We start from the raw sequence: 8003 nt of genomic DNA on the forward strand, positions 1-8003 counted from the left end.
TGAGGTGGCTCGGTTTCGGCCGAGCCCCTCCGGGTGTTGTTCGTTCCGTCATTTTCCGTTGTCCGGTTCTGTGTTTCGTTGTTGATCTGGACTTGATTCGGTTGTGTTTCTGTTGTGTGGTTGATTGACCTGGAAACGACTCGTTGACTTGATTCCAGATTTGGCAGTAAGTCCGGATCCTGATTAGGCAGTAAATCCACTTCTGAATCTGAGTCCGAAACCGATCTTGATTCGATCGTGATTCGTCCGAGTATGCCTTTGGTTGGATGACTCGTTGACTCTTCGAACCCTTGGCTTGATCCCGCACGTGTATGGATGCATTCCGTCGCTTGATGCGATTCGTCGATCTCGTCGCCTCGTTGGTTCGTCGGTTTGTGCCGAGCTGTGCTAAGGGACCTATAAGCAATTTTATATGCCTACAGATACCCCCTCCAAAGTATTTCAGTCTCGTTCTTTTATAGAAGAGTCTGGAATACTTTGGATATGATTGTCCCCACCTTCAGTCGGTGTAATGGGACCTTGGAATGACTTCCGTTCCTGATTCCTTCAATCTTCCAGGCTATTCGGTGCTTTGTCGAATGGTTGTAAGAGTTCCGGTGCTGCATTTATTTTAAACTTGGCGTCGAATCTTTGTCTGCAACGCGTTGTCTGGCGTCGTGTTGTTGCTGAACCATCGATTGTTGGCGTTGAGTCTTTATTTGCGACGCGTTGTCCGGCGTAGTGTTGTTGAGTTATCCTTAAGAATATTTTTAGGAAAATATTCTCCAGGAACTTCTCAACCAAAAATAGGGAAACAGTTTATACTCGTATACTTTTCGGAGTATTAAGAAACAGTTTATACTCGTATACTTTTCGGAGTATTAAGAAGCAGTTTATACTCGTATACTTTTCGGAGTATTGATTCTTTCATTGCAACGCATTGATAGGCGTTGACCTAGGGTTACGCGTTGTCCGGCGTTGACCTTAGGGTTTTGAACGTCGTACGTTGACTTTTTGATCGCAACGCGTTGAATGGCGTTGACCTAGGGTTACACGTTGTCCGGCGTTAACCCTAGGGTTTCGAGTAACGCGTTGACTGGCGTTGACCTAGGGTTACGCGTTGTCCGGCGTTGACCTTAGGGTTTTGAACGTCGGACGTTGACTTTTTGATTGAAACGCGTTGAATGGCGTTGACCTAGGGTTACGCGTTGTCCGACGTTAACCCTAGGGTTTCGAACATCGTACGTTGACTGTTTGATTGCAACGCGTTGACTGGCATTGACCTAGGGTTACGCGTTGTCCGGCGTTGACCCTAGGGTTTCGAATGTCGTTGGATGCTAGGGTTTTGAACGTCGTACGTTGCTCAAGTCACGAGACCAACTAATGAAGCTGATGCGTCAGTGACCCTCGCATTTATAGGATTTTTGGCAAACCCTCAGCCATTAACGGTTTTGATGAGCCTTTACCGACTACCGTTTGAGTCGGGCTAGCATGCGGATTGTTCAAGTCCGTTCCGCATGTGACATTAAGCTAAAAGAGTTAACCCTTTTAGTGCTACGATCTTGAATACGTAGACTTTGTTTTTCTCCTGTGAAAAGACTAAACAGCAACGTGTATGAGACGTTGACTTAGGATTTTTGGCAAATCCTCAGCCTTCAACGGATTTGACATGCTTTTACCGATTACCGTTTGAATCGGGCTTACATGCGGATTGTCTAAATCCGTTCCGCATGTGACGTTGTGCTAAGAGAGTTAACGCTCTTAGTGCTACGATATTGAATACGTAGACTTCGTCTTTCTCCTGTGAAAAGACTAAACAGCAACGTGTATGAGACCCTTCAACGGTTTTGATTAGCCTTTACCGACTACCGTTTGAGTCGGGCTAGCATGCGGATTATGTAAATGCGTTCCGCGTGTGACGTTGTGCTAAGAGAGTTAACGCTCTTAATGCTACGATATTGAATACGTAGACTTCGTCTTTCTCACGGGAATAGACTACCCGGCGACGCGTGTTAGGCGTTGACTTTGGGATTTTTGGCTAACCCCCAGCCTTCAACGGATTTGATTAGCCTTTACCGACTACCGTTTGAGTCGGGCTAGCATACGGATTGTTTAAGTCCGCTCCCATGTGACGTTTAAGCTAAAAGAGTTAACCCTTTTAGTGCTACGATATTGAATACGTAGACTTCGCCATTGTTACGGGAATAAGCTACCCGGCAACACGTGTTAGGTGTTGACTTTATCCCTACTTAGGTTTCGGGATAAAATACCCCAGACTGGTATTCTGGTGTCTTCTTTTTCTTTTTTTAATTGGTGAAAGACTAAACCGGTAACACGTATTAGGCGTTGACTTATCCTTGCTTAGGATTCGGGATAAAATTCCCCGTGCGTGTGAGGCACGGATTATGGTGTTATTAATAACAACCTGCCACAATGTTGAATATATGAACGGGTGTTCTTTTTAACGGTTAAGAACTAACCGGCAGCGCAGGTTATGCGCAGACTTATCCCTGCTTAGGTTTCAGGACAGAATACCCCAGAATCGAACTCTGGTGTCTTTTTCTACGGAAAAAGACTAAACCGGCAGCGCGTGTTAGGCGCAGACTTATCCCTACTTAGGATTCGGGATAAACTTCCTAGGATGATTTTGGGAAAAGATTGGTGCGGGAAAGGGAGAATTTTATATTCTATTTCCCGGTCTTCTTTTAGGGTGAAGGCGAACCCGAATACAAGGAAGGAAGAATTTTATATTCTATTCCTTGATTCTGGAAAGGAAGAATTTTATATTCTATTTCCAGCGAAGAAGAAACTAGAAGTGGGGTGTCCACTCCGAGAGTCTGGAAGATGTAGATAAAGTTACCTTTTATAGGACTGGTTATCTAATCTGAAGATGAGTTCTTCGTTTATCGAAGTGAAATTTTCAACTCCGGTTATAACCATGAAAAAGGTTTAACCAAAGAGAAAAAGGGAAGGAGTTCTTTCGTTTATCGAAAAGGGACTCCGAACTGAAAGTGGACCTCTTGTTCATGGAAAGAATCAAGAGGGCCAGAAAAACATTTTTGGTGGACTCACTGTCAATTGAAATTGATCAGTGAGGGATTTTGGTGGTGAAAATGATTTTGGGTTATCCTCTAGAATATTAAGTGTAATATTCTTCAAGGAACTTCCCGATAAATGAGTTATCCTGAAGGTACTAAGGATAGTACTTTTTCAGGAACTTCCCATTTATTGGCATTAATTGCCTGGCGCCCTCTGGAGTAATTAGGCGATATGCGCCGTTTGAGTAGACTATGTCTATCACAAACGGGCCTTCCCATTTGGGTTCGAATTTACCTTTCTTCTTGGAATTGAGGATTATCGGTCGGCGAGCAGCGAGGACCAGATCTCCTTCCTTGAAGCTTCTCTGTCGGACTCTTTTGTTAAAAGCCCTGGATATTCGGGCTTGATAAAACTCAATTTGTCGTTGAGCTCCCAAGCGCTTTTCATCCAACCTCTCGAGTTCTTCGAGACGTTTTTGATGCTGTTCTTCTGTCGTCATCTCAGTTGCGAGAGCGATCCGAAGTGACGGGATTTGAATCTCGTCTCAAAAATAACTCATAAGAGTTAGAGAATTTGACAATAATAAGAGGAAACATTCCGACATTCAGAGTTTGAACGTGAATTTCTTATTCATCACTTCTACAGTGACTGGGTTATCCCTAAGAATACTACACGTAATATCCTTCCGGGAACTTCCCATTATCCACCCCCACGTAATATCCTTCCGGGAACTTCCCATTATCCACCCCCAGCTTTCCTTGCAAAACTGGGTTCGACATTATAATCAGTTACATGACCAGGTTATCCTTAAGAATATAAAAAAAACTCTCCAGGAACTTCCCGCCAATGGTAGGAAATAGTTTAGACTCATATACCTATTGGAGTATCAGGGAGCAGTTTAACCTCTTATACCGGTCGGAGGATTGAGAAGCAGTTTATACTCATATACTCTTCGGAGTGTTGATGGTCATTCTCATTCGGTTTGTCCTGCTATTGGGACGCCGGCTTCAACTAAGGCCTGTATTGTATTTTTGAGAATGTTGCAAGCCTCAGTGGAATGAAGAACCCTCCTGTGGTACCCACAATATTTTGGGTCTGAGGATTCGAAGATGACTGGAACGTCTTCGTCCTTGAAGGAATACTCTTTTTGGAGTTTCGGGTCCGAAGTCTTTTGCTGCCTTCGGGATTGTTGTTGGGACATTTGATTAGTACCAACAGCAGCTGCAGGTGCCTTGCCCTTACCACGGGAGGCAAAGTTCGAGTTTGGAAGATTCACCGTCGGTTGGCTCCTCTCGGCTTTCTTCCTTCGGAGGAAGTGTTCGGCTTGTTCACCGCGCACCTTCAAGTCTTTCCAAGTGTCAGACGGTGCTGTTCCCATTGCTTCCAACACATCTAGTGCAAGGTTGTTGTGGAAAGTCTGGAGGATGAACTCCTCAATGATCGGGTCCCGACAGTTCATCGCCTTGTTCCGGAACCTCTTGACGAAGGTGTCGATTAACTCCCCATCTTTCTGCTTCTCATCGAGCAATGATCCGATAGATATCTCGGTGTCGTCGTTGAAGAAATTGGTGAGGAACATGGTCTCCATATCGTCCTAGCTGTTCATGCTACCTGGCTTGAGGCGGCGATACCAATCGAAGGCGGCTCCGCGAAGAGTGCCAACGAAGGACCGTACCATCAGAGGCTCATTACCAGAGATAACACCCAGGTGCGATTTGAAGTAAATCAAATGCTGAGTGGGCGAACCCTTCCCATCAAACGGCGTGAAGTTAATTAGGTTGAACTTCACCGGATATGGGATCGATTCCCACTCTCTTGGGTATGGACAGGGAATGCCTGTTTTCTTCGTCTCTTGAGCGGAGATCAGTGTGTTGATTTTGCTCTCGAGGTTCTTGATCTTCAGACTTTCGCCTGTGTTTTCGTTAGCACGATTCTGAGGCGGAAGTGTGGCATTACGACTAGCATTCTCATTACCACCCCCTGCATTGACGGGAGGATTATTGGCATTGTGAGCTTCATCCGTATCCGTGTGATCCTCTTCCTGAACGACCTGGTTACGACGACTTGGTTCACCTTGTTGGTTCCTCAATGCCTGGATTTGTTGCTCATGCATTTCTCTCATACTCTGCATGGTCATCTGCATTTCGAACCTGAAGCTCTCCTGTTGTTTAGCCATGGCTTCTTCGAGCATCTTGGCCACTTGTTCCGCACTTATCATGAATGACTCACGGGGTTGTCCATCGTTGGATACCGTGTTATCTGATGCGACAGCAGAGCAGGAATCCGATTCTTCATCTTCCGACGGTAATCTTGTCCGAACCCTACCATAAGTTCCTCGTATGATGGCTCCAGACCTCAGACGAGTTAGTTATTGGGGTATCGGCGGAATTGACTCGGGATTATCCCTTGTCGATGCCCTTTTGCTGGTCATGTTAGCGGTGACCCTCGGAAATCCTCCATCTTTAATCACCGTTCTTCTTTACCGGAAACGCCTATGCCTTGGTTTTGGCACTTCGGTACTAAGCCTTTCGAACACCGAAACTCTCTCGGTGACTGCCTTGATGCAGTTGCACTCAGACAGTACCGCCCGAATGAGCTTTGAACAAGGGCACTGAGTTTCTAGCCTTCGAGGACTTCTCTTTCTGGCTTTGCTCGTACCCCCAGCACGATAGTACAGCTCGTCCGTTTGAAAGTCAGAGCAACCTATCGTGTGTTGGCACGATTTCTCAGGTATAACGTAATCATCATCAGACGATAACGTTTCCTTCTGAGAGTGAACTACCTTCTTCGGGCTTTCAAAAGTTACGCGCCTCGAAACATGCCTTTTTGGGCGTGAGTTCTCAGTGGGCTCCTGAACTTCAATGCGTAGCATAGTGCGCTTGGGTGCCATGATTTCTTTGTCATGTTGGGGGTTGCAGCGACCCCCAGCATGTTGCGTCGTTTGGAGATTTCTTAGTGGGCCCAAACGTTCTTGGATTGGAATTTTGCTTCGCTCCTCGGGAAGTGGACCGAGGCGCTCCAAGACTGACTTCCTTTTATGGGATGGTCCTGCGGGATCTCCCGGAGCAGTTGTGGAAATCATCGGCGGTTTGGATTGGCCTCCAAACTTTGCTGGTTGATGGCGGCTTCTTGGCCACCTCTTTCTGCAACTTCCTACGGGCTTCTTCAGCTTGAGCCCGTGCTTGCGCTGATAGTGCGCGGCGCTTGCGAATGCGCTCCTCCAGCGTTGATCGGTTCCGTTTGACACGGACCCATTCCATTGTTGGCGGCTTGGAGGAACCACCATTCGTTGATTGTTGAGGCTGCTTGCCTCTTTTGTTCTTCAGATCCACGTTGTAGCGGATCCCATCAACTGACTCCATCGCTTTTGCGAATTCTCGAGCCAAGCGTTGGCGTCGCCTTTGGCGAGCTCTCTTTGAGAGAGTCATCACTCCTTTGGTGACGGAGGGATTGGCAGAAACAGGCCTGCCCTGGTTGGAAGTTGGAGGAATTTCACCCGATGCGACTTTGGCATCAAACGGGGTGAGATCTTCATTGGTGTTTTCTACATCTTCACACCAACGAGCTTTTCTCCTAGAGGAGAACTTCTTGGACTTCTTGGACTTGCGAGGGGAGGTAGATCCGGACGAGGATGATAGATGCTCCTCGAACTTTTGTTGGTCGAACTCATACTCGACCTCCTCCTCGACCGGGATCGAGATCCACGGCTGCGACGCAACGATCTCGGCAGCAAGATCGGTGGCTCCCACTATGGTCGCCAGATTGTTCGTGGGGAAAATCATTTTCTTCATTGATGTCATTGTGATCTCAAAATAACAACTTTTTATGGTTACAAAAGATCCGGTCTTTTTTAGATCCGGTTACAATGAAAATCAAAGAAAAATAAACAAAGATTACAACTTTCTCCTTTTGTGTCGAACAAATCGCGAGCTCCTGTTTTGCGGTCACTCGCTTTTGTGGGTTCTTTGCCTGCGCCGGGGTTTATCCGTGGACCACCGCGAGATCTAGATCCGGTCGGATCTACACAGTACGATGGGTATTATTCCATAGGTGGCCGACACTGTTCCGTGCGCGGGCACAATAAAGAGAGCCTATAAATAGGCTAGGCATTGTTCATTTTGAAAGGTTGGAAAATTTGGAGAGAGGCGAAGCCCTGCTGGATTGGAGACTCAGATCTAAAAAAGATTCAAACTTTAGGACTTCGAGGACTTGCTCATTCAGATCTGGTGCTCGGCGACCGTCAACGCCAAACAAGGCAGGTGTTCGAGAGGACCGGATCTCAGATCTACGCAGACGTACTCCGGATCTAAGCTTGGTCTTAGATCCCAAGACTTGGACGATTGTTTCCTTGGTGAATCAATCCTCCCCGGCTATTATTTCCTTCGTGGAATAATACCCATCGTACTGCGTAGATCCGACCGGATCTAGATCTCGCGGTGGTCCACGGATAAACCCCGGCGCAGGCAAAGAACCCACAAAGCAAGAGACCGCAAAACAGGATCTTGCGATTCGTTCGACAAACAAGGAAATAAAGTTGTAATCTTTCTTTACTTTTATTTGATTTTCATTGTAACCGGATCTTATAAAAAGACCGGATCTTTTGTAACCGATAAACTGTTGTAAAAGAGAACAATGAATTCAACAAAGAAAGACACGGTTTTTCCCGCGAACAACCCTAACCCTCAACCTCAACCTCACCATCACCCCCACCCTCACTCTCACCTAACCCTACCCTAACCCTCACCTTCACCCTCTCCTAACCATAACCCTAACCCTAACCTTAACCCTCAAACTCACCCTCACCCTCACCGATCCCTAACCCTCACCCTCACCCTTACCTTAACCCTAAACATCACCCTAAACCTCAATCTCACCATCACCCTCACCCTCACCCTCACCTAACCCTAACCCTCACCCTCACCTTCACCCTCTCCTAACCCTAACCATAACCCTAACCTTAACCATCAAACTCACCCCCACCCCAC

The sequence above is a fragment of the Asparagus officinalis genome, chromosome 3 (genome assembly GCF_001876935.1).
Source record: "Asparagus officinalis chromosome 3, Aspof.V1, whole genome shotgun sequence".
Classification (NCBI taxonomy): Eukaryota; Viridiplantae; Streptophyta; class Magnoliopsida; order Asparagales; family Asparagaceae; genus Asparagus; species Asparagus officinalis.